General features: G+C 43.5%; 1 long non-coding RNA gene across 1 annotated transcript in view; it reads left to right on the forward strand.

Moving 5' to 3' along the window:
• Positions 1–23,972, forward strand: part of LOC112551594 — a 45,864-nt gene extending 21,892 nt beyond the window's left edge. The window contains exons 5-6 of the long non-coding RNA XR_003095895.1: positions 22,807–22,863; positions 23,723–23,972. This is a non-coding gene — a long non-coding RNA (uncharacterized LOC112551594). The remainder of the gene's footprint in view (positions 1–22,806; positions 22,864–23,722) is intronic.
• The last annotated feature ends 3,443 nt before the right edge of the window (positions 23,973–27,415 follow it).

Genomic DNA, 27,415 nt, shown 5'->3' on the forward strand with positions numbered 1-27,415 from the left:
CCCAGGGGACAGCAGTGTGCAGCTACCACGAAAAAGCACTGAGGTTAGTCAATCAGTGGTACAGTGCGTTTGTAATCTTTTGATGATAGGTATCATATAAATGCCACGTGTTAAATAATTTCTTAAAAACTAAAGCCCATAGCTCATGGAAACATTAAATGCTTTAAATACTGGAGCAGCCCTAAAGTTTGATGTTTGCTTAAGCGCTGCATAGACAACTGACTTGGAGTTGCCTTCCATTGGAGATACGAAGAGTACGAGGCAAAAAGAGTCAATCAGTTTTAGCAGTGAGTCTCCCCAACCCTTTAGTAAAATCAAACCAAACCAAAATCCATAGAAGAGACTTGTTTGAGGTTTCCATGCAAACCTGATCAATTTAGGAAAACAAAATATGATATTTCCTAACTGCCAACTTGGCAAAAACTTAGCTGAAGATGTTCTTCTTCCTCTGTCTCGCATGGTCACTACCAGTAACTATCTTGTGATTAGCTGACAGTTCTGATGAGGAGCTATCGTGAAACAGTATGATCCCATCTTTTATAGCCACAATGATAGCAGTTTAATACTGTAACTCTAAAACTTTTGGGCAAATCCTCAGCTGGTTCCAAGTTGATCTGTGGATTAGAGCTGGAGAAGAAGCAGCTGTTTTTCACAGTCTTGACGGCTGTGCCTGCATTTTATTATCTGTAGTTCTTTAGGACCCAATGATGTCTATATACTAGTGACAGACGGGTCACTGCAGAGATTTGGAGTAAGACAGAATTTGCTCCTTGAAGCCCCACGATCTAAACGGAGAAGGAAGAGAGGAGGTGTTGGCAGATATAGAGGCACAGTCTGCAGGAATTTGCACAGCAGGTTAATTGTTAACTAGAAACCTGGTAAACCTGGTTTTTATCCTGGCACTCTATGTACCATATTCTCCTGTCTCCAGTAGTAAGAAAGGCTACTAAACAGGGACTTTTTGAAAAAATGACCAGTAATCATATTTCTGACAAACAAGGGTTAGTGAAATGAAAATGAGAGGGTTGGGAGGGGGGATCTGAACAAGTCTAGCAGCAAGCGTTCTCCAAGACGATGCGCACAAGCTGTTCTGCAGCCCTGCAACAGCCAAGAGTAGAGCCAGCCAATGCACCAGACAGGAAGCCAAACAAAGATCCAGATGTCACTGTTGGGGGAAAAAACCCGGCTACTTCTCAGCGCTTGGCTTTGGAGTCTTGCAGCCAAGCCAACTGTGCCCCTTGAGTGATCGTGGAGGTAGGTAATGCTCCTGAAGCAGATAGATAAAGAGGTGTTAAGGGGACCACTTTCCACACAGCAATTAACAGGAAGAGACAGCACCAAGTGAATATTTCAATTGCATGTACAGGAGGTGCCAATATGTTTTGCCATTTTGCGCTTGTGTTCTAGAGGAGCCAGCAGTGCTGTTACAGTGAAGGGTCTGTTCAGTTGGCATTTCTATTGTAAACCCAATTTTTGAAGGGGGCTATAATTCAGCCATTTTAATTAACAAGGGGATTAAACTTGGCACATAGGTACTCAAGCGCTCTTTGCTGTTTCTATTTTTTAAGAACTGCAATCTGTTAAGCCATCTTAGGCTTTCTTCTGTTTCCAATTATCTGTACTAGCTTTAAGTGTGTGTGTGTGTGTGTGTGTGTGTGCACGCGTGTGCACGTGTGTGTAAATAAGATTTGCCAGGTTTAAGAGTTAATTCTGAGACGGTTGATAAAAAATTCTACACCCCTAAGGCCGTTGCAAGTGTAGTGAATATATGCTGAGATGATATTAAGCGCATGTACTCTCTTCTTCCTGTACCTCAACTTAATTTTTGTGGATGCTTAACGCAGAATATGGTTTTTCAGGCCTTTTAAAGAGAATATTGAAGAATCAAATGATACAGCTGTGATATAACAAACCTTATGAAGTAGACATTAGCAGTTCTCTGTTAACTACCAGGGGTACTGTAAAAAAATTCTTTTCCAAAGAGACATTTATGGTGCACATTGTAAATACGTTACAGAACAGATTCTGGGTGCTATGGTGGATAGCAAGGTGAATAGAAGCCAACAGTATAATAATGTTGCAAAAATAGCTGATAGTACTGTATACTGGGCTATATTAACAGCAGTGCTGTATGCAAGTCATGGATAGCAATTCTTCTGTAGTTCTGCTCAGCACTGGTGAGGTTACCTGTGGAGACCATTATCCAGTTTTGGGTACTGCATTTTGAGAACGATCTGGACAAGTTGGAAAGAGTCCAGAGCTAGGGACAAAAGTTACAGATAAACTGGTTTAAGTGATCAGAAGCTGGTTTAAATCTGTAACAGAATAGAAGACCCATGAACATAAACCAATTCCAAAATGGCTGAAACTGGTTTAAGATAAACCTGGTTGAATGTAGTGTATCAGACTTAAATGATTTTAACTGGTTTATTAATGATTAAATGATTTAAGTTAAACTTCTGTCCCAGACCCCTTTCTGGTTCAAGTTAAATCACAGTCCTGCCACATCCCAGCATTTTGCAGCCCTGGGCTGGGCTGTGCTGTCTGCTCTACAGAGCAGGGCTAGCCCCACCCCTCTACTCCCTAGCTGGAGCAGTGAGGGCTGGCTCACTGCTCCCTGCCCCCCCCCCCCGGGGGCTGGAGCTACGGGGGGGTGTTAAACTTCCCTTCCCCCAAGTATGGACTTGCCTTTCCCTGCTTACTTAGTGATGGCTGCAACTGTGGACTACAAATTTCAGAGGCACCTGGAGGCAAGAAGAGGAAGTTATGATCAACACTGCTGTGATTCTGGACTGCAAATCCCAGAGAACTTGGGGGCAGCAGGAAGAGGAAGTGAACACACAGCCCATGCTGGCTACGTGCTAGATAGCTGTGCTCTAGCACTCCCCGGCTTCTGGCTTGAGCCACTGCAGATATGTGGCTGCGTTTCCTGAATCAAAAGTGAATGTTTGTTCATTGCTTATTGGTTCAATCTTTGCAGCTGAGACTACCCTGCAAAGACTGAATCAAATCAGCCTTGGGCTTTTTGACTGTTTGTACTTGGCTCAGAGGAGAGCAACAAAATTGATTATAGGTCTAGAAAATATACAAGGCAATGTTGTAAGAATTTGGAGCATTTACTCTAGAGAAGAGAAGACTGAGAGGGGATTTGATAATTATCTTCAAATAGGATTGTTAGAAAGAGGAATCCAATCAATTGTTCCCTGTGTCTGCAGGGGTAAGGACAAGAAGTATTGTTGTATTAGGAACAACAAGAGTACTTAGGTTGGATATAATAGCAACAAGGGAGACTTAGGATAGGTATAATATATAACATTATATGCAACTACAACTTCCCTGTTTATGCTCTGACTTAGCTCTTTGAGGATGATTGTCTGTGGTGTACCAAAAGGATTGTCCAAAATTAAACCTTTATATTCTACCTTCAGTAGAAGCAGCTACTTGAATAGGACTGGTAACCACCGGTATCTTCTAGCTGCGGTACCCTTCCCTCCTGCCTACAAGACTCAGGGCAATCCAATTTAAAGCTGAGCCATGGCAGTTTACTCTTCTGATGGCTATGAACGTAGACAGGAACATTACCGCAGAGCAGCTTATGCATGGTACAGCTTTGCCCCTTCATGTGAATTAATTCACACAGATGTTTCCTAATGCCTTTGTTCCGATACTTTTCTCCCTTTCTTTGGGCCAGACAAGGAGACCATGCACTGGTAACTCTTACGTTCCAGCCCTCGGGTTCACTAAATGTGTCGCACACAAGATGGCGTTAGGTTAGTGTGTATTAATCATGAACTGTTCATTGCTTCCATATGGATACCATATACATTCCCACTGTTTTTTTACTTTCCCTGTAATCCTACCTTTTTATAGCACTAGATCTCTTTCTGTCATCCTAACTTCCTCCCAGTGCTCAGGCTGCAAGAAGGGCTCCTAGTCTGTACAGCTTTGGAAGACAGGCCTTTATATTTCACTCGAGCCCATTCCTCTGCTGCTTACTGTGGCCAGATTGTAGACAAGGGCTTCCTCTTAATACAGCAATTCTGTTGGAGACGGCTGAAGTGGCAGAAGAGTGTGCGTGCGTGTTAAATGCATGAGAGCTTTTGAATCGCTACCAGGCACACATGCCTAGCTTTGGCAGTGCTCACTCCACTCTGAAACACAAGAAATTTGTTATAAGAGTTGACCTGCAAGTGCAACGTATTGTTCAATAAACATCATTTGTCTTGACCTATGCTCCTGGCGGGGAAAACTCTGGGTGCGCTGGGAGCCCACCTCTCTGAAGGGCACTTAGGCCGGCAGAGGGTGAGAGAGTCCCTCGTTGCCCACCCTAGGAATAGTTGAAGGGTTTTCCTTGTCCTCTGACTGAGACCGGCCACTATCTTAGTAAGCATAGTGGTTTCCAAAAGGGTTTTTTTTCCCCCCTCATATGAATTGTTTTCCCCTGGAGCAGTGAGAACACTGAAGGTGTTCAAAAATCACTCTTCCTTGGTTTGATGGTTTTGTCATTGTATGGTAGTGTGTGCATGTGTGAAATTTTGCTGACAATTTCCTTGACAGGAGCAGTGACTGACATGCATTTCCTGAGGAGATGCTTCCACGTGCTCATTGTTCTTCAGGCTTCAGTGACATTTTCCAATTCCAGTGGGCTAAGCCTCGGGGTTTAAACACCCACAGGTCTTTGAACCATATCCCAGCAGGTTTAATTTGGCCCTTCTCCTTTCTGCGGTGATTAAACTAAGCCATAAGCGCCAACTTTTATTGTTGCTGGGGGTGGGAGGCTAAGATGATGGAAATGTGGAAAGTTTTATGCATTTCAGGCAACAGCCGTCTTCCCGAGGGGGGCCAGGGCCCTTGGGGGCCCCCATATACTTGGCGCCTCTGAACTGAGCATTGTGCGTTTTGCTTTGTGTCTTAGCATGTTTGTGGCCTTGTGTAAAACGTTAACACCTACATTTTCAAAGAGAGTCCCTCAGCTCTTGGTTGGACAATGTTGTTCATTCCAGCACTGAAAAAAACTCATGTTGAGCCCCTGTCCTCTCACTCTTGAAGCCTAATAGTGGCCTAAAATTCAGACCAAACCAAAATTGTTTCTAATCGTCTCTTGGGGGTGGAGTCCTTAGGGTTCACATTTTCAAGTTTTTTTATAAGCATGCAAGCTCAAATCTTGCTTTTTCTTTTTGAATCAAAGCTGGCAAACTCATGTTTGCGTGACTGCAGAAGCTGGGGCTATTAGTGGGGAAAGAAACCCCATTTATAATGTAGTTCACAATAAAATGATGAGAGTTAGACATGCTGGCTACAGACATGAGGCAACTTAGAGGCATTTATTTTTCATTGGTATAAGTTCAGTTTTTTTTAAAAAAAAAACAAACCTTATCTGGTGTGAAATTGGCCACTCTTGAATCATTAGGCCCTTTTGATACGTGGGCCCAGCTTCTTTGCTGCTCTACCATGACATGAAAGATCTCAGGAAATTTTTTGTAAGGGTGTGGGTTGTGTGGAGCCCCATCTAAACATTACACTTAAGGTGTGATCAACCAGTGAATCAGACCTTAAGTGGTCACCTAGCCGCATGTTTAATCCATCAATGGTGTGATAAAAAGCAGAATAAGCTATAAAGTTGTTCCACAAAATATGTGTAATAAATTTGTAACTGCTTCCTATCGTGCCATTAATTGAATGGGTAGCCAAGGGTCCCCAGGTGGGGGGGTACATGTGTGCACCCCCAAGTCTGGGAGCTACCAGTTGACAGGGATCCTGGCTGAGGGGTGCACCATGCACCCCCATGGCTGGGAAATCACAGCAGCTGCAGTCTCCCAGCCACAGGGATGCATGGGTTGCCCCTGCACCTGGGATCTTCGTCAGATGAGGGCTTCCAACTGCAGGAGCTTGCTTCTTGCTGGAGCCTGGGATTGGGCTCCCTCTGCACTGGCAATAAGGCATGATGGGATCTGATTCACAATCCTACAATCATGCCTCCTGCTCTGTATGTGTGGCATGACAAAAGGCATGATTGTGTGGATCACTCATTAGATCCCATTGTGCCTTTACCTGCACATATAGAGGGCCCTTGGTGTCATTAATCAAAATGGGCCCTCTTCGGGTCCTCAAGTAACGAAGCTGGAAGAGAAGCTAATTCAATTCAAATACTCAGTCTGACATTTTTTTTCAATTACTTTTTGTATTCCTAAATGCTGGTTAATCAGCAAGTAGTCTTCTCTAAGAAGCTGCAAATGATATAACAAAGTGAAAACTACTGACCACCTTCGTGTAAATTGTACCATGGCATCAGATCCTGCTACAGTAGAATTAAGGGGGCAGAGAAATGGCGTGCCATGCTGGGTCAATGGAAGAGACCCAGACTCTCCTTCTGATTATGTCACTGGTCTGCTGAGTAGCCACAGGCAAGTTTCTTTACCTCTTAATTTTAATTTTCCCCATCTATAATATGGGATTACAGTAATGTTAACAGCCGAGTTTGAGATCTACTGCTATGTAATCTACAATAATACACTGTTGTTATGGGCCTTTAAGGATATGAAACATATCTATTGCTGACTATACTCATTCAGAAGAGATTGTGAGAGATGGAATAAGTGAAGATCCCTGCTTATGAAAGGTGAAGATTCACCCTTGAGCTCTATTATTAAAATCTGCTGGGCAAAACAACATGGATTTAGTAGATTTGGTAGAGAACAGAAGCACGAGTGAAGTCTGTGGTCCTGATATACAAAATGGTGAGAGCACAGAAGAGGAGGTTTACCTTGTCTCTGCATGGTGAGAGAATCAACCCGGCTGTTTTTTCCTTTTTTAAAACTACATTTCAAGTCTGCAACAACATCTAGCAACATGGCATGTGTATGGCTAATTAAACTTCTAGGGTTTATTCCTCTCTGGTGCCACTTTAAAATATAGAATGATGTCTCCATCTGATGCATATAATTTGCAGATCACAAATTGAGTTCTTTCCTTTGCTCAGTTCAGCTCAAAGTGCTTATCATTTGACTTCTATCTAATCTGTTTTCTATAAGTATTTGTTGCAGTCAAAGGTGAACAAAGGTGGTGATCATGTGAATGTTTAATCATAGAGAAGTAGGTCTGGAAGGGACCTCCAGAGGTCATCTAGTCCAACCCCTGCCTGAGGCTGAATCATCCTTATCCAAACAATTTCATAAAAACCATAATCTAAACCATGACACAACAGAGCCAGCACCGTAACCTGCCAGGGGAACCATGGCAGCCAATGTCCTGCTTCTATGAAATGTTGTCAATATACATTCAAGAGATCTTGGGTACAGGGCCATGTCCTCCTGCTACAGAGGAAAGCAAAAAACCCCGCAGTCCATACCCATGTGACCATGGGGTAAAATTCCTTCCTGATCCCAATTATGGCAATTGGTCTGGCACTGAGTGGAGTTGGTCTGGCTTTAGTCCCAGCAGGAGCATTGGCACACCCTAGTCGAAGTCCCCAGACTTGGGCCAACACCCAATGCCTCTGAGGAAGGCTTAAAAATACCATGACACATGTAGCAGAAGGGGGTGGGGGGAGCATGGGAAATACCCATGGCACAGCTACGCCTAGATTGTTCCTGACCAGTGGCTGTCCACCCTCTTCTTGAACACCTCCAGTGATAGAGAGCCCACAACTTTGCTAGGCAGTCAAGTCTACTGCCTCGCTATTCTAACAGTGGAGGAGTTTTTCTGGATATCCAGTCAAATTTACTTTGCTGCAACTTCAAGCCATTGTCTGGATGGCTCAGAGATTATTTTTTCTCCCTGGAAAAAAAATAAAATGGGGAAAAAATATTGTAACTTCTATCATTTTTTCCCCTGCCAAAATCTTTTTGGGGGTTGCATCAAAGGCTGATTTCTAGTAGCTGGAAACTTAACTCCCCCCCCCCGAAACCCTCAATTTTTTTAGTCGAAAATATTTTTTCACTGAACATTTTTTTCCATTGTTGATACAAAAAATCAGTTTTCAGATTGTTGATGGCAGTGGCAGCAGCATCCCTTGATACAAGGAGGAAAACCTTTCAATAGGAAAGTCATGGGTGAGTCCACAGATGACTGAAGAGACCAATCTGAGACCTGCATGGTCAACTGCAGACATGGAAAACAGTTGTAGAGTAGATCTTGATGCCGGGTCTTTCCCTTTTTCTCTCTCATCTATCCATCTCCATAGTAAAAGGTGTTTGCTCAAGATGATCGATGCCTTGTTGTACACCATGGCTCTGCTGTGGACAATTTAGTGCTTGCATTTCCTGAGTATTGATGTCACTATTGCATTTCTCCAGATTGGCCTTCAAGGTGCCCTTGTGAATCTCTTTTGCCAACCTCTGGATCAGCAACCATCAGTGAGTTGGGAGTATAGGACTTGTGTTGCGAGCCGGTTATCAGGCATTCTTATGACATGTTCTGTCTAATCGACTTGGTGCCAAATAAACATGGCTTCAATGCTGGTGGTGTTTGCTTGAGCCAGAACGCTGGTGTTCTCTCTTGATTGAATCAAAGTCCTTAGGTCAGTGAAGGCCATATAAACATCTTGGTGTTGGTTGAGGTACTTCTGCAGCTGTCTAGCAACAAAAATCATATCTATTGTACCTCTGAATGGTCTGAAGGCACATTGGGACTCGGGTAGAGTCTCTCAGCAAGGAAAAGGAAATTCAAGATCTCACTGAGAGAGATGGAGAGCCTTCAAAACTTGGCAGAATGACATCAACTCCAAACAGAAGCAAGGTTCTTATGGCTAAAATAAAGCCAAGACCCAGAGGAAAATTCAAAAGTGAAAGAACAAGTGTGTGTGTTTGAGTGGGGGGGAACGACAAAGTGAAAGAGATTCAAAAGTTTGCTGACACCCATGTGTAGTTTCTTCAGTGCAATCAAAGCTGTATATGGGTCAAGCTGTCCCTCTGAGGCCCAAGGATGGAACAACACTCTTTAAAGACTGCCCCACCATCAAAGCACCACGGAAAGAGGACTTTCAAGAGCCCCTAAACCAAGATTCATGTCTCAAAGACAATATCATGAATGCCATTCCACAATACCTCATTTAGGACCATCTTTCAGATTCACCAATTTATCAACAGGTCTTATAGGCTATTAAGCAGATGAAGAATAGCAAAGCATGTGGTCCTAGTGGAATACCAGCTGAAATTTATAAGCACGCTGGAATATAGCTTCGTCACCAATTACATGTTGTTATGAAAATCTGGAAAGTGGAACAGATTCCCATTGACTCGAGATGCCAGAATCGTTACCACATTCAATTTAAGAGAGAAATTGGATTGCAGTGATTATCATCACATTGCACGCTTGTCCATAGCTGGGAAGATCCTTGCTCTCATTCTCAATAGTGTCACAGTTTTCAGATACAGAAAGCTAAAAATGTTTCCTTCCCCATGAAAATCCCAGAACTGCTTAGTGGTATAATCTGTCTCTGGAAACCTTGTGTAAGGCATTTTTTCCTCTCTACAAATCCGTTTGGTTTCTTTCCCTCGCATTGAGAGGGGTGTCTTAAGAGCCCATTTCTAGTATTGCAGGTCAAGGAGCTGGTGAAAGTCTAAAAGTCTACTTCTTCACATCTGAGTACAAGACCAAACCCCTTTGCGGTCCAGCAGGAAGAATTTTGAGGTAGGGAGACTCAGGCTTTCCATCTCCTCAGAGCCCCAGCCCAAGGCTTGGGTAGGATGTGGACCAGGTCCTCACTTTCTCATCCTTCCTAAACCTGCACTCCATTACAGACATTTCTGTTTAAAATACCAGGCCTTCCTTCTATTCTTTGTTGGAGGTGCCTCCTGGATGGCCTTAGTTAGTTGCCCTTTCTCGTTCTGTGGGGTCTATAAACCCGAATGCACTTCCATTTCATTCCAAAAGAAAAAGCCATTTTCCATTAAAGTTTTGAATGAACTATTCCCACCAGCTTTAATTTTAACAAAACGATCCTCTGCAACATCCCAGGCCCCAAACTGGGGAAAATGATTAAATTTACTGGAATAACGATGCTCTTTTTTTTACCTGATTCGTTATAAGTCTTGTTGTTATTGCTGTGCACTTTGCAGTGTGGAATAAAGAATACTTTGTCTTCCAAATGGAAAACCCAGTAGTTCTTACGAGATTTGCAAACAAATCAGGCAGGTTAGAGACTGTCACGTCCGTTAATGAAACTGAAGACTACAGCTTGTTTGGTAGAATTAATAGTATGTGATTAAAAATGATCAAAATGCATATATTCAAGGGAGTTGAATTAAGGTTGCACTGGCATATCTTATCTTTTAAGTGCTGAACTTTGTAACCTTAATAAAGTTTTATTTTTAACATATTTTTGCGTTTACAATTATGAAACGGATTAAATAACACTGGACTTAATACAGTAGCACTAGATACCCCATACTAAACTTTTTGCTGTAATAAAAAATTGATCCTACATTTCTGCTTTAACATGTTTTGTTTAATGCAACCCTTTGCCTTTCATTTGTTTTCTTCTCACAAGAAAAAGAAGTCCTTCTGTTAGATATAGTGGTTTTCAAATTCCCAGGATTTTTGGAGGCCTGTTGGTATTATGGCACCATATGGAGCTGATTGCCAGAGGAGTTTGTAGAGGCAGATACATAGCCTGGTTCAAAGGAGGCTAAATTTATGGAGGGCAGGTCTATTGCAAGCTATTAAACAACAACCCCCCCCCTCCCTCCCCCCCCACACACAAATCAAGGATGTATCCTCTGATATCCCTACACCAATGATGGTTGATGCTAGGGAAGGTATAACAAGGGGTGGATCACTCTAGACATGCCCCATGCATATACTCTCCCTCTAAAGCATCTACTACTTGGTACTTTCAGAGACAGACAACTGAGAAAGATGGCTCTTTGGTCTAACCCAGTATGGCACTTCTGTTTTTGAGAGATGAAATCCTAGGTACTTTAGGGAGGAAGGGATTTTTAATCTGGTTAATTTAAATTAATTTGATCTAAGGGTTTATCAATTCAGGGAAGTCACAACAGTACCTTGTTCTGAATGTATAAAGCATGAACTACTTCCTGTTAGTGAATTAAGGCCCCTGGCACCCTTTACATTTGTGGTGCATTTAAGGAGCTAATAATGCCATAAATAGTAACAGTGCTACATGTACAGCCAATTTATGATGCCATAAAGTTGCAAATTAACCCCAAAGAGATTCTGAAAAATATGAGGAACACTGCTGGACTGAGGGCTGTCCTGGGGCCAAGGCTGACAATAGGCTGATTGTTGGCCCCAGCTGAGGGACAGCCATGGGTCTTGAGCTGGCTGGGGGCTGGGGGTGGCTCTGGGTTTAGGAAATAGTTGTATCATGGCTAGTCTGCAAGGGGCAGCTCCACAGTGGCATGATTGGGACTGGAGGAATGTTATGCCCCATCCCAAACATCGTGCTTCTTGCCCTGCACATCTGGTGTGGCAGGGAGGTGTAATGCTTAGGATAGGGCATAACATTCCTCCAATCCCATTGAATGTCTGCTAAGAGTCTGATTAAATTTGCACTTTATGTGCCTTGACTGTCCACATTGGGTGCCAGTGCGCTGTAAATTCACATCCAGGCATATGTCACAGCTACTACGCAGGTATCTTCCCCATGTAGACAAGCCATCAGTGATTAAAATGTTGAGCTCCCATTAACAGCCAATTCATTGAACCCATTGGCAAATATTCTGAGAGGAAATCATTCTTTGTGCAAGATTCAGCCTCCTCACATGCACGTTAATAATCAGGAATAACGAGAGTGCTGCTTCTTCAGTCTTCTAGAAAATCAGGACTTCAAGATACGTCTAACATAAATGATTAGAAAAAATCCTTTTCTGCTGAACTTTCAGGTCTCCTTTATGCATCATGTACAAGCAACAAAGAGAACATTTTTTCTCCGTTGCAGGCTGCCTTCAGGAAAAAAAAGGCAAGACAAATAACGGAGTCCATTGGAGAGACATTAGTTACTGGCATGCTTCCTGAAGAAGGGTAATTAATGTGTCTTGAACTGTGACAGTGCTCTGGCACCACCAGCTATCTGACTCTCAGTGCTCTGCTTAAGTCTCCGTTCCTTCTGTTTAGCAGACTTATAAATTAATGACCAATATTAGTTTTCTCCCATCTTTGTCAGTTTGTTTGAACTGTTGGATGAAAAAGCTGAGGGCATTAAACTTCTCACCTGGGTAAGAAATGAAGAAGGATTTATATAGGAACATAGCTGTTCAGATCAGATCATCTTCTGGTCTCAAATTTGTCAAAAAAGAGTGGCCAAAATATAACTTATTTTTGTGACAAATGTTACAATTGCTTGCATTTCAAAGTGATTAGAATGGTCCTGTTCTTTTCTTTTCTTTTCTTTTATTAATTTTTTAAATTAAAAATATTTTATGTGGAAAAAATTGAGAATAGTTCTACAAACTTTTTTTTCATTTTCTGAAAACTTGAAATTTTTGTAACGAGTGCATAAAAGCTTGAAAAAAATACAAAAGGCATATTTTTTCCTGAAAAACACCAGTTTTACAACTTTTTGTCATTTTAAGAAACTTTCTTGATGTCATTTTTTTGTTTTATCTGACAGCTTATTGAAGTCATCTCATCTTTTGACATAAAATAAAGCCTTGAGCATGTAAAATAACTAGCGAAACTACCAAACAGTTACAACATGGCTGAGAAAAGAACTGTACATACAGTTGATTTTGGGGGGTTCAAAGCCCAATCCTAACAACAAATAAATAAATAGTGGGGGTGTTTCCTGGTCAACCCTAAATGAAAGTGTCTTGGTTTTCATTTGATGTTCTTCCTCCCTCACATCTCCTCCCCAAATAAAATCAATTCAGGCTGAATGGACTGGTTTGCTTGGCTCTACATGAAATGTTTTTCTTCTTTTTGGCTCTTCTAAATTATGTTGGACTAAATTTGGTCTCTAAATGTCACGTTGAAATAAAAAAAATCCGAATTTGGGAAATGTCAATATCTAATGTTTCAATTGTCTGGATGCCTTCTATTTTTCATCCAAAACTATTTGCCAAATTTGACTTAAATTTGCAAATTGATTTGACTGATCCAAAATTGCACTATTTGGTGAATGAAACATTCATCCAAATTCCTTTCCTTGCTCTGTGCATGAACTCTTGGGCTCGTGGACTCGATGCTGAAGGACATGAATTTTGGAGGCTTTCACTTCTGCATGGCTAGCATGAATTTAGTAGTGGCTACAGACTTCCTCTGTCATTGATGTGCAGTGAATATCTGGTGACACATTGTCCCACATTTCACAAACTTGTATTATTGTTAGCAGATGTCTCAAGAGAGAGGTCAAAGTTTGAATGGGTAGGAAAAATGAAACCCATTTATATCTGCAGTTCTTTCAGCCAGGGTTGAAAGCCAAGCTGACTGAGGAAGACATTAGGACTTTGTCTGGAAGTTGCATGACTTTTGCAAACAATGAGGAATCTTTTTTTGGAGGTCTGTTACTACTTCTGCAAATCGTGCAGCAGGCCTTAAGATAAAACCATTTAATGCATGAATATGCAGTATCTTGATACCAGTATTACTAGAAAGAGTTGAATGGAGAAAAGCACAATGAGAAACCATAGCTGAAAGCTAAGCCCAACAAATTTAAATGCAAAATAAGAGACTTTTTTGGTACTTTTTAAAAAGTAATGAGAATCAACCACTGTAACAAAATATCAAAAGAAAATGGTAGATTCTCCTCATAAAATTGCCCAAATAGTATTGGTTGCCTTTCTAAAAGGGATGTTTTAGTTATAACTTAAGTTGATTGGCTCAGTGTAGGAGTCAATAGGTAAAGTTTTAATGGTCCACATTAGATGGGAAGTCAGAGCTGATGAACTTAGGGTCCCTTCTAAGCTTTAAATTGGTATATGTAATAATTTCCTGGGTGGTTTGCAGGTAAACGTGTATTCCTTTTCCTGTATGGACCCAAGTGCAGGTAATGCATCTTGGGGCATGGGGGTGGAGGGATCAAGTAGTGCCACAGTCCAGTTATACCCAGGTGACGGCCCAGCACTTCAGCTCCTTAGGCAACTGGGCATAGACTAGAGCAATCTGCAGTCTGGTCTCAGAGCCCAGAGCAGAAGGAACAAATAGTGGCAAGATGCGATGCAGAAGAGCTCAGCTGGGACAGAAACCTGGGACTTTATTCTTTGCTTGCTTAGTATCTGTGCAAACTGCATGTCACAAACAAGGACTAGAATAAATCTTGGGCCTGTGTCACTGAGGGCATAGACTCTCTACCAGAGCCCAGCCCCTCCAAATTGCTCGGGTGCTGTGGAAACATGTTCTCTCTTTCCTGGCCAACTCACCCACAGCTTATTGATGGCATAAGTGACACAGCCAGTTCTTTTGCATTGCACTTTAATACAAGTTAAATAAATGTTAGAGCAAGCTGGATGACCTGCAGGCATACTGGGTGTGCAGCCAGGGCACTTGCTTTGGACAGGAATGGAGCAAGGTTATCTGGGTGCTGGAGAAACTGGGGACGAATGGAGAAGCTAGAAAGGAGGGATGGCATCACAGGGGAAGGGTTAGAATTGGATGATAAATGATGAGGCTGCTCGTGGAGAAGACAAAAGGGATCGCCGGATAAAAAGGCAATTATTTGATCAAAGGGGAAGGAGCAGTGTTCTGACATGAAGGGCCAGTGTTTCAAGGACCTGGGGAACAGATTAGAAAAGAAACAAGGTGAGATGATAGTGAAGCTGGCAGCGGAGGGAAATGACAAGATGCATTCATTCCTAAGGAGAAGGGAGCAAAGTAAATAAGGTGCGGATGCAGGTCTCTCTGCCACTATGTAAGCATTTCCCTGTGTTCGGCTGCATTGCTGTCTGCGGGCTGCTCGCTTGCTCTTTTAATCCCTTTGCTTCCCAGCTGCCTAAAATGATCCCCCTTGATGTCAGAACAGGCCTCCTTACTCTTTAATTGACTAATTTGCTTTCTGTCCTTTTGATCCTTTTGTTTCCCCCCTACATTAGCTTTTCCTCTCTTCCCCCCCCCCCCCCCCCCTCACCCCTTCTTTCGTCCGGCACCACCACCTTTTCATCCCTCCATCCCTCACTTTTTTTTTTTTTACATGTTTCTTTTCAACCTTATTCTTTCCCCACCTTTCATCTTTCTCTGCATAGCGGCTCCCTAGTTTCTCCACTGAACCTTGTTCTACTTTTGCACAGACCAAAGGAAAATGGAAAGACGGGTGGTGACCTTTCCTTGTGCGATGGAAAGTTCATCTCTCCTCTTAAGTCTTGCGTCTGGCATGAATATTCCAAACTCCTTTAGATTTTTTTGTAAAAGTGTGGTCACAATGCAGTGCAGTGGTCACCAACCAGTGGATCTCGATCCACTAGTAGATCTGGGATCCTCTTGCAATAGATCTTGGAGCCTCTTGGAGTCAATCCGAAGGTGGGGTGGAGGGCTGAGTGTCTGCGTGCATGCATGCATGCGCCACAGCCCAACTGGTCAGTCCGTGTTGGAGGGAAGGAGCAGGGGCTAGTGAGGGACAGGGTAGATTTGCACCTTGTAGACTGACTAAATAGTTAAGAAGATGCAAATCTACCTCGCCTTCTGCCTGACTTTAGGCTAACTACTGCTCTCTGTTCAAGGCAGGGAGCCATGGACAGAAGATGAGTTGAATGAATTCTTGAGCCCCTTCTACAAGTTGAGTATATAAAGCTGAAATGATTATAGCTGGATTAAAATGCAGCAGAAGCAGCTAGCACTTCCCCCAAAAATGAGACGGGACTGGCTTTCACTCTGGAACTAAGATACCCCTTGACACTAAATGATAGGCAGCATAAACAGGAAGGAGAAATGGCATGATTAAGGCATATTTCCCTACGGGAATGCCAGTCAGTGGGGAACCAATGTAATAGGCTGCTGCTAAAGTTATGAGGGCTAAATGCTTATATTGTTGGACTGTTGCTGTGTTTTCCTAAGGAGAAAGCTTTACTTGCAGTAAAGTTTTCCTTGCATCATACAGTTGTAGTATTTGCAAGTGGAGAAGTGTTGCCTTTAAGAGAAGAGATCCCCTACGTTTTGCCTGTGAACACCTGAGCCAACGTATTTGTTACTTTTTGAGCATGCCCCTTCATTCTTTGGCCCTTTTTGCTTCCAGCAATACATGACCGAAAGGTTACATGAGTCTACCCAAGCCCCCTACACCTTAACCTCTCGCTCTTCGCACAGAGGTGAACGCCACATAGAGCTGACAAGATTTCAGTGTTTAGGTCTGATGGTAAGGCCCCATGTACCATGTGCTCCTCCATCTGCCTATCTTGGAGAGCTCGTCTTTCAGTCCCCCTGGAAGTTAAACCTTTAGTTTCAGGGGTATAGGCATGCCAAACCTAAAAATTAAGCCCCTAAACTCTCCAATTGCAGACATTAAAAAAACCCCAAAATTATGCTTTACTTTAAAGTCAGCACGCTCCCATGCTGAACCCAGTGCATGCCCAAAAGAGGCAGCATGTTAGTTGGACCCAGCTCCCCCAATGTCTGTATAGATCGGGTGCTTTACTGGGGCCTTTTGGCACTTTTATCTAATAGCTGATTGAATCAGCTATTAGATAAAAGTGCTAAAAAGCCCCACTGAAGCGCCCAAGCTACACAGATGCTGCGGATCTGGGTCAAAGTAACGTGCTGCTGCTTCCGGTACAGCTCTTTTTTTTTTTAACGTTTGCAAGCAGCCCAAGTGTCTGTCTACCCTGTTGGGAGGGGGCAGAAAGCAATCCTTCTAGATCTAAGACTTGTATAATGGGCCTTGCAGCTTTTATGCTATGAAAAGAAATTCGTCCCATTTGCCAGGGAATTCCACTGAGTGACCTTTTGAATGAATGCTTTAGAAATCATTTCTTTTTATTATAAGTCTAAATCAATTATAGCAGTAAAAGAGATTAAAGATAGAATATGTTAGGAATCTAAGTCTAGCGTATCAAGGCGGCCTTGAAAGCAAGTGCCGTAGAAAAGATATGGGCACAGAACTTGGAATGGAAATTTCCCATGAAATAAAATCTCCCCCCTCAAAAGAATCCTAATTGATCAAAATATTTCAGTTTTGAAAACACTGATGGGAGTTTTCTGGCCAGCTCCAATAACAACAACTGAACCAGTGCTCTGTTGTTAGGGGCATGCATGCAGGTCACTTCCCCTGCTGCCTCAGATAGCCAAGTCCACTTGGGCTTCAGATTCTCGAACCGGTTTATTCTGCACAGAAAGACCTTGCCTCCCCAGTCAACAGGACTGGCCAATCAAAATCCTCTGTCTTCAGACATTAGGCAAGAAGCCATTTTAACTGTGGGCTTCCCCCCAGCACAGCAGCCTGCCTTCCTCTCCTCCAGCATTGCCTCTTGGGGTTGTCAAGTGTCCTGGTGGCTGGTCCCTCCTTAGCGGGTATCACTTCCAGCTGGCCCCAAGCCTCCCAGCCAGGCAGCCGATCATCCACTAACCACCTGCAGCTGGCTTCCAAGCTCCCGCGGGCCAAGCCCCTCCTTCCAGGGTGCTATACTGCTGTGAAAGCATTAGACATCAAACCGACGTCCTGAAATCTCATGATCATTCCAGGACCCGTTCCCTGGCGTTTGCATTTTAAAAAGGTCCTGGTTAAATTCCAATGATGTTCAGCTTGCTTTGCAGTTTCTTTTTGCTGTTTCACTTGGAGATGGTCTTAATTTCCGGCTCTAAACTACTTTTTATTGTGGCTGTGGAAAGCTGAACTGTAGCTATATTCCAGCCCTAGAACTGGCTGAATTTTAGTGGCGTAGTGAGAGATCCCCGATAGCTATTAAAGTCAACATTCATCAGCAGTTACTACATAGTAGTACCTTGGAGAATGCAGTTTTCATTCCTAGAAGAAGAAACCGTAGTAGTTGTGCTTGCCTCTTCCTTACCATGCAGGAATGTGCTGGAGTTTTCATTAGTCATTGAATATTGCTTAGAGAGCCTAAGAGGGGAAAAAGCACTTGAAAGAACAAATCACTCTCAATATTGCAAAGTTTAAAAAAAAAAAAAAATCAGAATTGTTTTAAAGATCAACTTCAGGATTGGAAGCAATAAAGTTATTATTACGTTAATCTCAATTGGGATATCGTGGACAAAGGAGATGGCCGCATTTGAAAGCATTTTTATTTCAAGGAGGCAGTGGAAATGCTCCTTTATGGGCACGACATCGATGTGGGAGTTCGGTAGCACTGCAGTCTTCCTCTTTGTGATGAAGTCAATGTCAGTGCAGACGCCCGGCAGCTGTTTTCAACCTTCTCATTGTTAAGGATGTCAAAGGCTCTGCCCTGGTCAAAGCTGAATAAAAGGGGACAAATTGCTGGCATCATCTGTGTTTATGTTGGCAGCCCTCTACAGCGTGTCAAAGTGCACCTGTGTGGCAAGACTGAAAAACCCAGAGCGCTATGCCAGTTTGCTGGTTGGATGGGTAACTGTGAAGCAACTTTTTACAAGTGCATGATTTTTGTATTGAAAAGATGACTCACTTTGACCATGGTGTAACTAAATTCCTCATTTAAGGACTCTTCTTTGAGAAAAAATTCTTCTTAAGAGCTCTAGAGCTGTACTAGACGGTATGGGAAGCAGGTCTATACATTATCTAAAGCAGGGGTGGGCAAAATGCGGCCCATGGGCCGGAGGCGGTCCACCAAGCCGTTCTGTCCGGCCCACAGGGCCCCTAAAAAAATTAGAAAATTAATATTAATCTGCCCTGGGCTGCTTGTCATCCGGCCCTTGATGACTTGCCAAAACTCAGTAAGCGGCCCTCCGCCCCAAAATAATTGCCCGCCTCGATCTAAAGGAAGACAGCAAGATGGGCTCTAGCTTCATTATAATTCAAATGGATTTCTCCCTCCCTTCTGTACGTTATAAAACAGGACGTCTGGCGTTTTCATGCTTGTGGGTGGGAGGGGGGCATATGGAGAACTTGGCAGATGTGGTTTTTGGTTCCTTTCATCTTTGATATAATGCAGAGACATCTTAAATGTGGTCTATAGGGAAACATGTCCAGGACTCAATGGTTCATCTTGATCTTGGCCTTGTACCCAACCAGGAAGGCACATGACAAGCCAGTTGTGTCCCACCCAGCCTGTATTGATTAAGAAATATTAGGACCAGTTTCCTAGTTTATCACAGATAAATAGAGTTGAGCAGTCTTTAAGTGTTTGCCCGTTGCTCATAGCCTGATCCTGATGCAAATGCATTCGTTACTCCAAAGGGCTTGCTGAACAGTTAATCCAAACAAAGTTCACGCTCCAGAGCACTGCCAGTGCCAAAGCGCCTGCTTCGATCGTTGCAAACCCCAGCAGAACTCTTTGTGGCGTGTCACGTGCATCTCCCGGCATAAATAAGGAACAAAGAATGCCCAAGGAATAAAATGAACTATGCAGAGCAAACATTGCCGCACATTCACAATAATCTTGTTAGTGTGGGTTCATGAAAAGGAAAAACATTCCCCAAATATTTCTTTGGTGGAAACTCCTGTGCATATTTTAAAGGGACTGCTTTATCATTCATTTGACCTCTTGTATAATCACGCCGGAGAGCTGTATCCAGTAATCCTTAGATCAGGGCTGTCCAACTGGTGGCCTGTGGGTCATGTGTGGTCCATGGGAGGTTATTGTGCTTCTACCTGCTTGCTGCTCCCCTATCGCTTCAGCTCTTGCTGCAACTGGGGACTGTGTCCCCCCTTTCAGTCTTTGCTTCCTGCTCCTGCCCTGGGGGTGGGGGGGGAGAGAGGGGGCAAGGCACAATGTAGCCCATGGAACTGGGGGAGCGTGCGGTGCAGTGCGGTGCAGTGAAGTGAGGGAGCTGAGGCTGGGGTTGCACACATATGCAGTGCAGCGGTAGAGAACAGGGCTGCCTGTGTGGGGTGCAGTGGGGGTGGGAGTAAGGCCTGAGGGCCTGTGGCTTATCCTAGTGCAGCCCCCCCAGTGTGGCCCAATACATTAGAAGCTGGCCAGCACTGCCCTAGATCAATCTCGATAATTTATATTTGGACTTGGCTCAGGTTTAGGGCCAAGTCTATTAATTTAGGTGTCCCACCAGATCACCTGTTAAGAAACCCGATTTTCAGGAAGTGTGGCTTACCCCTCCTCTGTAAATCAGGATCCTTCTGAGGCAGCTCAGGTTGGACATCCAAATCTCTAGGTCCTTTTGGAAATCTTAGCTTAAATGGTGGAATGATGGATGCAGATGCTGGTTTCTGTTTCATCTGCTTGTCGGTTCAGTATTAGCAAAAGACTTAGCTTCAAGCTTGAATTACTACAATATCACAGGCCCTCGCGTGACAGTGCTAATCACGGTACATGCAATGCCTACGCTATTTTGTGCTACTTATCATTGTCACCTGCGAACAGTTTAGATTGAAGTAAAATTAAATGGAGTCCAAAATTTGCCAGCTCTTCTTGATTTTACCAGTGTTGTGGCTGCTATATGGAAAGTCGTTCTGGTGAACCTGTTTTTTGTCAGTTCTGGTTTTATAAATACAGGAGCAAGGTTGTGAGTGTTGTTTATAAAGGAACCCATGGCTATCGCATAGATTCCAGTTAATGATCAGTCGAGGTGGATAGCTGTAAGTCCACTTGTCAGTAAAGGAAGAACAATAGTTAGACATCCATCGTCGACATCCTAATCCTTATGCATTTGTGACCACTTGATCAAAACATGGCTTTGCCTACCTCTCCCCAGCCTATCAAAGACAAAAATCTGACCATTCAGCATATTGTATATCATGCTCTCCTTTTCATATTACTATGTGAGAATACAATACACTAATCACCAAGCTTTTCTGGCTCCCAGGTTTATTAGGTAGCTGTATGACTTGACTTTGCTCAAATTCACTGCACAGTATTAACACCATGTTAACCTTCCTGATCCTCAAGATGCCCTACCACAGGCTTTGTCCCGGTCCTTCCAGCCTTGCAAAACTAATAGAAATGGCATCTCACGCAACAGGCTTGTAGCTTGCAAGCACTCAAGTTCTCTCTCTTAAATGTTAAAGAACTAGGATGCTTTACTACCTTCTGTCCGCTGAACCACTACAGCTTGGGGAGAGTGAATTGGCTACTTTCCTGCACTGGCCGCTGCATTGGTAACTAATTTCTAGCTGTGTTACCATATTTATTTCACCGTGTGCCTTCACTTGCTTTTGCTTTGCCCCCTCAAGGAAGCAGCTGCCTAGCTACAGACTCTGGGCTGCATTTACAGCCCTGAAGGTTGTGAGAGAAATGCTTTTGCTAATAAAATGAGCATGTGAACATGTCATGATCCAAGAAGCCCATAGGATCATACGAAAGCAGGGCTGGAAGGGACGTCATGAGGTCATCTAGTCTAGCCCCCTACTCAAGGTAGGATCATTTCTGATTAAGCCGTCCCAGTCAAGTGTCTATCCAACCTGCTCTTGAAAATTTCCAGGGATTGAGAGTCCACAACTTCTCTAGGTATCCTGCTCCAATGCCTGACCACCTTCCTAAATCAGACAGATCTTCCTAATTTCCCGTGAAAATTTTCTCTACTGCTGCCAGAGGCTGTTGTTCCAGTCCTATCCCATCCCCTACAGACAGAGAAAAGTGCATCTCCATCCTCTCTATCATCATCCTTTAAGTATTTGAAAAGTATTATCAAATCCCCCCTCAGTTGTCTCTTCTCCAAACTAAATAATCCTAGTTCTTTCAGCCTTTCTGTGTAAGTCATACTTTCCAGGCCTCTAATCATTCCTGTTTATATCAAGCAGTCATTGGCTCTTTAAACCCCTCATGCTGTTTATACTGTCACTACAAAGAAACATCCATGTGTGAAGGCCCAACGACTCCAGAATTACGATCTGAGTCAGCCGCCGGCAGCAGATTCTTCCGTGTGCCGTGGGTCATGTCTTCTATTTCTCCGATGCTATTTTTCCTTAAGGAGATTGTGTTTCTGCCCTAATAGTCTCCCCTGAGCCCTCTTCCAATGCCACACGCTATTTTTCTCAGTAGGAAAAGAATTTAGTGAAAAATGTTAAGGTTTTGAAATCGTTTTTATTCTGTATGAGAATAAAAATGAGACAGTCTGAATATTGCATCTGTGGGGCCCTTGCCTGCTTTCCCTTTCCCTCAGATCAGCTAGTAGGGCTGGGGTTAGGGCAGCTGCTTGGGGTAGGAGGAAAGTTGGGTTCACGTCTACAGTCTGAGTGAAGTAGGTGATTCATAGGTAAGTGCCAGAGCTTCTGGGGCACTGGCTATTCCGGTGCCTCTTTTTCTTTCCTTCCAACCCGAGACCTCTCCTGAGGAGAGCATGAGCTCATTCAGATGTAGTGGTAGCTCTTTGTGGCTGCATGGAGTCACGGGTTGACTTTTGTTCTCCTGAAAAGGTTTAAATATGGTACCTCCATTGTTTGCCAGCTCAAGACATAAGACTAGTGCACAGAGATAGGCACCTAACTTCTTTAGATGCCAAAATCCACCATGGATACTTCATATCCATCACCCAGCTGCTACTTGCTCTGCAGGCCCTGAAGTGCCAGCTAGTGGGCATGCACAAGCTAAGAGTTACTGCTACCCAAAGTCTAACAGGCAGTTTGGAGGCTTCACCCCATCCTAGAAACCTTGGCGTGTGATCCCCAAATGGGGCGTTCCTCTACTTGTACCGTATAAAGAGGAGTGTACGTGTGTCCTAGGTTCCTATAACGTATGGGGGTTCAGACTCAGGGCAAATCTAGTGAAGCAGGGATTTGAGCCTAGGTTTTCCCCTGGTGAGTGCTTTAGCTAGTAGGCTATTGACTAATCTGAGGTGATGCATCTCTGTCTTTATCTGTCTCACGCTTTCCAGCTCTGCCAGGAAACCTGGGCTAAAGGCCTATCAGCAGAAGAGGAACTCTGCGCAGAGGTAGGCACAACTCTTCATCCCTTTCCTCTCCTTGGCTAAGCACAGACAGTCAAAATGCCTGTGGTTGAATTGATTCAATCTTCACAGCTTAGCCTAAGCTGCAGAGATTGAATTGATAAGCAAGTGAACAGACGTTCACTTTTGAATCCAGAGATGCAGCCACATGCCTGCAGTGGCTCAGGCCAGAAGCTGGGGGGCACTAGAGCACTTTTCCCTGCTCAGCTGCAGCAGACAGCTTGGGCCAAGGTTAACCCACCTGCCCTGCAAGCGGGGGGGAGGGTTTACAGGGGAGGTGCAAAACATCTTGGGATGCTGGGGGACTGTGAGTGAACTTAAATCTGGGGGTGGGGGGGTCCGGGCAGAAGTTCAATAAACTGATTTAACCTAAATCAGTTAAATCTGATACTACATCCATTCAGGTATATCTGAAGCCAGTTTTGAAAATGGTTTATGTGCACTGAACTTCTGTTGTGTTACAGATTTGAACTGATTTATGTGTAATTTATTAATTATACCGATTTATATGTAATTTCTGTCCCTGGCACTCTTCACTCCTGGCTGGTTCAGGCAGCTTCCCACTTACCTGACTTCTGGGCATGAGTTCTTTAGATGCTTAACTTCCCCGTTAGATGGAAGGCAAAATACCTGTCCTGTCTTTGGGGAAAAAAAAATTCTACTAGGCGGCGGGGGGAAGTATTGAAGCTTTAGCTCTTTCATAGACCTCCTCACGAGGACAGTTGGCCACATCTGTTGCAGGCATGTTAGCATTTCTCATGGCTTTGATAGACTGTATGTATGGAAAGAATACCCTTTCTGCTTCTTCCAATGTTATTGATTATCATGTAAATTTGTATTTCAGCTGGAACTGTAATAGACTCATGAGGGATTTTTTTTTTTAACTAAGACTTGAGGATCGAGTGGATACTACATTATACCATTATTATAGCTTCAATATTTTTCTTTAACTGGATTGTTTATTATGCATGAGTTGAGACACAAATGTGGAATAAATGAAGCTGAGATATCAAATTAATGCTGTGATCTTGGTTCCCCCTTCTCCCTGCTTTGTTGCCATAACAATCTGTGACACTTGAAGCAACAATAAAATTAGAATTGCATTAAAGGTGTTTACATCATGTACACTCTGTCTCCCATTATTATTTTTCATTGTAATAAATGCATTTAATATTTGCTTTAGGAGTGATCACTTTTCTGTTTCTTGCCTTGCTGTTTCTCATGTTCCCTTTTTTCAACCATTCAAGGTTTGTTTTATACAGTGGGGAGTAAGAGGGAAAAATGTGCCTGAATTTTAGAATGGAAAAGTTCATTCTTTGTGGCTTTAAAAGCTTCACATGGATGACAGAGGATCATTGAAAACCTCATCACCTTTCAGTCAAAAGAAAAAGTATGACCTTGCTTTGTATCACAAACGCATAGCAATATATATCTATATTTTGCTGTATGATGCCTATATATACATGCATGCACACACGCATCATAAAAATAAAATCCAACACAAAACCACCCCATGCGCTTCTCCATCTGGGGAAAGGATGAGAGAACAAACAAATGGCAGATATTACTCATGTTGCTTTAATGCACTACATGATGGTGCTTAGACATTTTAATAAAGAGCATGATAGATGCACTGTCTATTCTATAAAGGTTCTTTTATTTTATAGCTCTTCAGTGCTTAGTACCATCACATTTTTTAGCCATGCCACATCCAGTATATCTGATTACTCCTTTCTTCCCCAGCTTTACATGCATTCTTTATAGATAATCCTTGTGAAAAATCTTGCTTAAGAAAAATGTGAGTTTGTACCTATATAACACGATTACCTTACACAGAGGTTGCACCTGGGTGGAAATGCTGTGAAGGGATTTCCCAATCTACCCTCCAATCCTGCTTTTCTCTCACAGAGAAATCTCCCATTGGTTTCTTATCAAGTTTAACATCCTTACGGATTGTAGGGTCTAACAATTATGCACTAACAATTTAAGCACTTACACTATTTACTTCCCTGATCATTTGAACATGAGACCTACAGCAGAAGTCTAGCCCCAGGTCCATTTGTAAATAGAGGCAGTTTTCTTCTGCCCTTGTTTCTATTTTGTTGGTTTTCATACAGCTTCAACACACCGTGCATGGAAAAATTTCCAGACTGATTTCCATAGAGCTCCCCTGACTTAATAGAAGTTCTGTGCATGACAGTTCTGCAGCCTCCAGACTTCGTTATGCTGTTTGTTATCCTTCGGTGTTCACAGGCAGGAGCACAGTTATTTGCTCTGCAGCTCTAGAGCTGAGATCTCCCCAAAACAAGGTGACTTTGTTTTTGGAAGAACAAAGGAGAGTGCTAGAGGGTGCCCAGGTACCACGCCAATGTTTCTAGAGTTTAGCGAGCTAGGTAGTAGGGCTGCGCGAAGCTTCAGGTGCTGATTCGATTCAGAGGAGATTTGGCCCGATTTGGTGGCTGAATCTCCAAATCCAAATAGAATCAGGAGAATCAGGAAACCAGTAAAAAGGTCTGAATCAATTTGAAGCTCTCTGAATCGATTCAGAAAAGATTTGGAGAGCTTCAGTGATGCAGGCAGTCCCCACTGGCTGCAGCAGGGAGCTGGACACTATCCCAGCCATCCACCATGGCTGCCCTGCCTGCCCCAGTTCCTGGCTCTTTAAAAAAAAAAGCCTCCACTTGCTGGCTGCTGCCAGGCACGGGGGGGTGTAATCCCTTCTGCTCCCCACTGCCCCATGCCACATGGGAGGGCTCTGCCATGAGCCTGCCCGACCCCCACCCACTCTCCCAGCCCCCGCCATGGCTACTCCGCCTACCCCAGCTCTTGGCTCTTGGGGGGGAAAAAAAAAAGAAGCCTTGACTCACCAGCTGCTGCACTAGCCTCGGGGCTTCTGGGGGCCCATGGTAAAGCCCCCATGCAGCGTGGGGCAGTGAGAATTGCTCCCCCTGCCTGGTAGCAGCCAGTGAGTCAGGGTGGGACAGCCCTGGCGGGGGTGGGAGAGCGGGGGGGGGGTGTGTGGCAGGGCCCCCCCATGAGTCGTGGGGCAGCGGGGATTGTCCTCCTGCCTGGCAGCAGCTGGTGAGTGCAGGCTTTTTAAAAAATGAGCTGGGAAAGCGGAAGGGGCAGTCATTGAGAGTGGGTGGGGATGAGGCAGATTCAGAGATTTGGCTGATTTGACTGTAGCCAAATCTCCAAATCGGATTCAGCCAAATTGATTCGGGGTAGTGATTCAAATCACTGAATCGAATCACTGTCCCCTGAATCAGCTGAATCTGAATCCAAAGCAAATACTAGCTGCTTCGCACAGGCCTCCTGTTACTTTGGGGTGTGCTCATTTATTAGGGATACATTTCTAGGGTCTTGGTAATTCTGTCAATGTGCTGCTTGTGTTACTTGTGTTTCTATATGGAGCTATATATATCCCTTCTGCAAGTCCTCACCCCCAATGGAGCCATCTTGCAGGACTCAGTTTCAATGGGGCTGGGTTCCTCCAGTCACCAAATCAGTCATACACACAAACACACACAAATTAACGTGACACGCCTGACCCGGCCGGGTTGATCAGCATGGACAGGCTGACACCTTCATATGCCAAGAATCAGTTCATCAGAGCAACAATAAACTGCAGTCAGACACAAGCACACGGGTGAACAGAATCCCTCTGAATCTGGCTGGGTGTCCAGCTGACACCCTCATGGGCCAGCATTCAGTTCATAAGGGCATGTCTGAGTCAAACTGGGACAATCAGCCTGTACAAGCTGATCCCCTTTTGTGTTTCAAACTCAGCACGTCCCAATCTTTGGCCTCTTGATGAGCAGACCCCACAGTATTTTTGGGCTTCACAGGGATCTTTAGCTTAGGTAAAAGAAGCGTTGCTGCAGAACATGGGAGGAAAGAGAAGTAGAGAAGGAAAAATGTACTCAGTTACTACCAGTTTGACTATAAAAGTTATTTATTGCTAAGTATATGAAATATATAATGGTACTAATAGTAATAGACATGCAAAGGAAAAACCAACACAAACAATTACAATACTACCCTGGTTTCACTAAGTATTTGGGGAAACTTAGCTCAAGCTTAACTAATAGCGTTCAGGTTCAGAAATTTATGCCTAGAGAGAAAAGAGAGAGAGAACACTGGGATCTCACCAGTCCAAGGTACTTGAGTCTCAAAGCTGACAGGTAAAATTCCTAGCACAGTCCTTGAAGGGAGATGATCTGGTCTTCCACCATCCCAAGAACAACAGGGGATGGTGTCAGCACACGATTTTTCTTCTTGAAGCACACACACTGCTACTTTATACAGATTTTGATATAGTTCAGCTGCTTTGAAGCATTCTCAACAGTGTAAATCATTGTCTTTTCTCTTGATGAGGGGTTATCCCGTTTCGAACATCTCAAGAAACTGATTGATAATCAGGAAACACATAAGGTTAGGGAGTAACCAGATACTTGGGAGCCAGCTTGAAATTCTTATGGATAGCAGATATACTGATGGGATATCTCATGGTTTCTTCAGAAACAATAGATAGCTT

This window comes from Alligator sinensis, unplaced genomic scaffold, assembly GCF_000455745.1.
Source record: "Alligator sinensis unplaced genomic scaffold, ASM45574v1 scaffold268_1, whole genome shotgun sequence".
NCBI lineage: Eukaryota > Metazoa > Chordata > Crocodylia > Alligatoridae > Alligator > Alligator sinensis.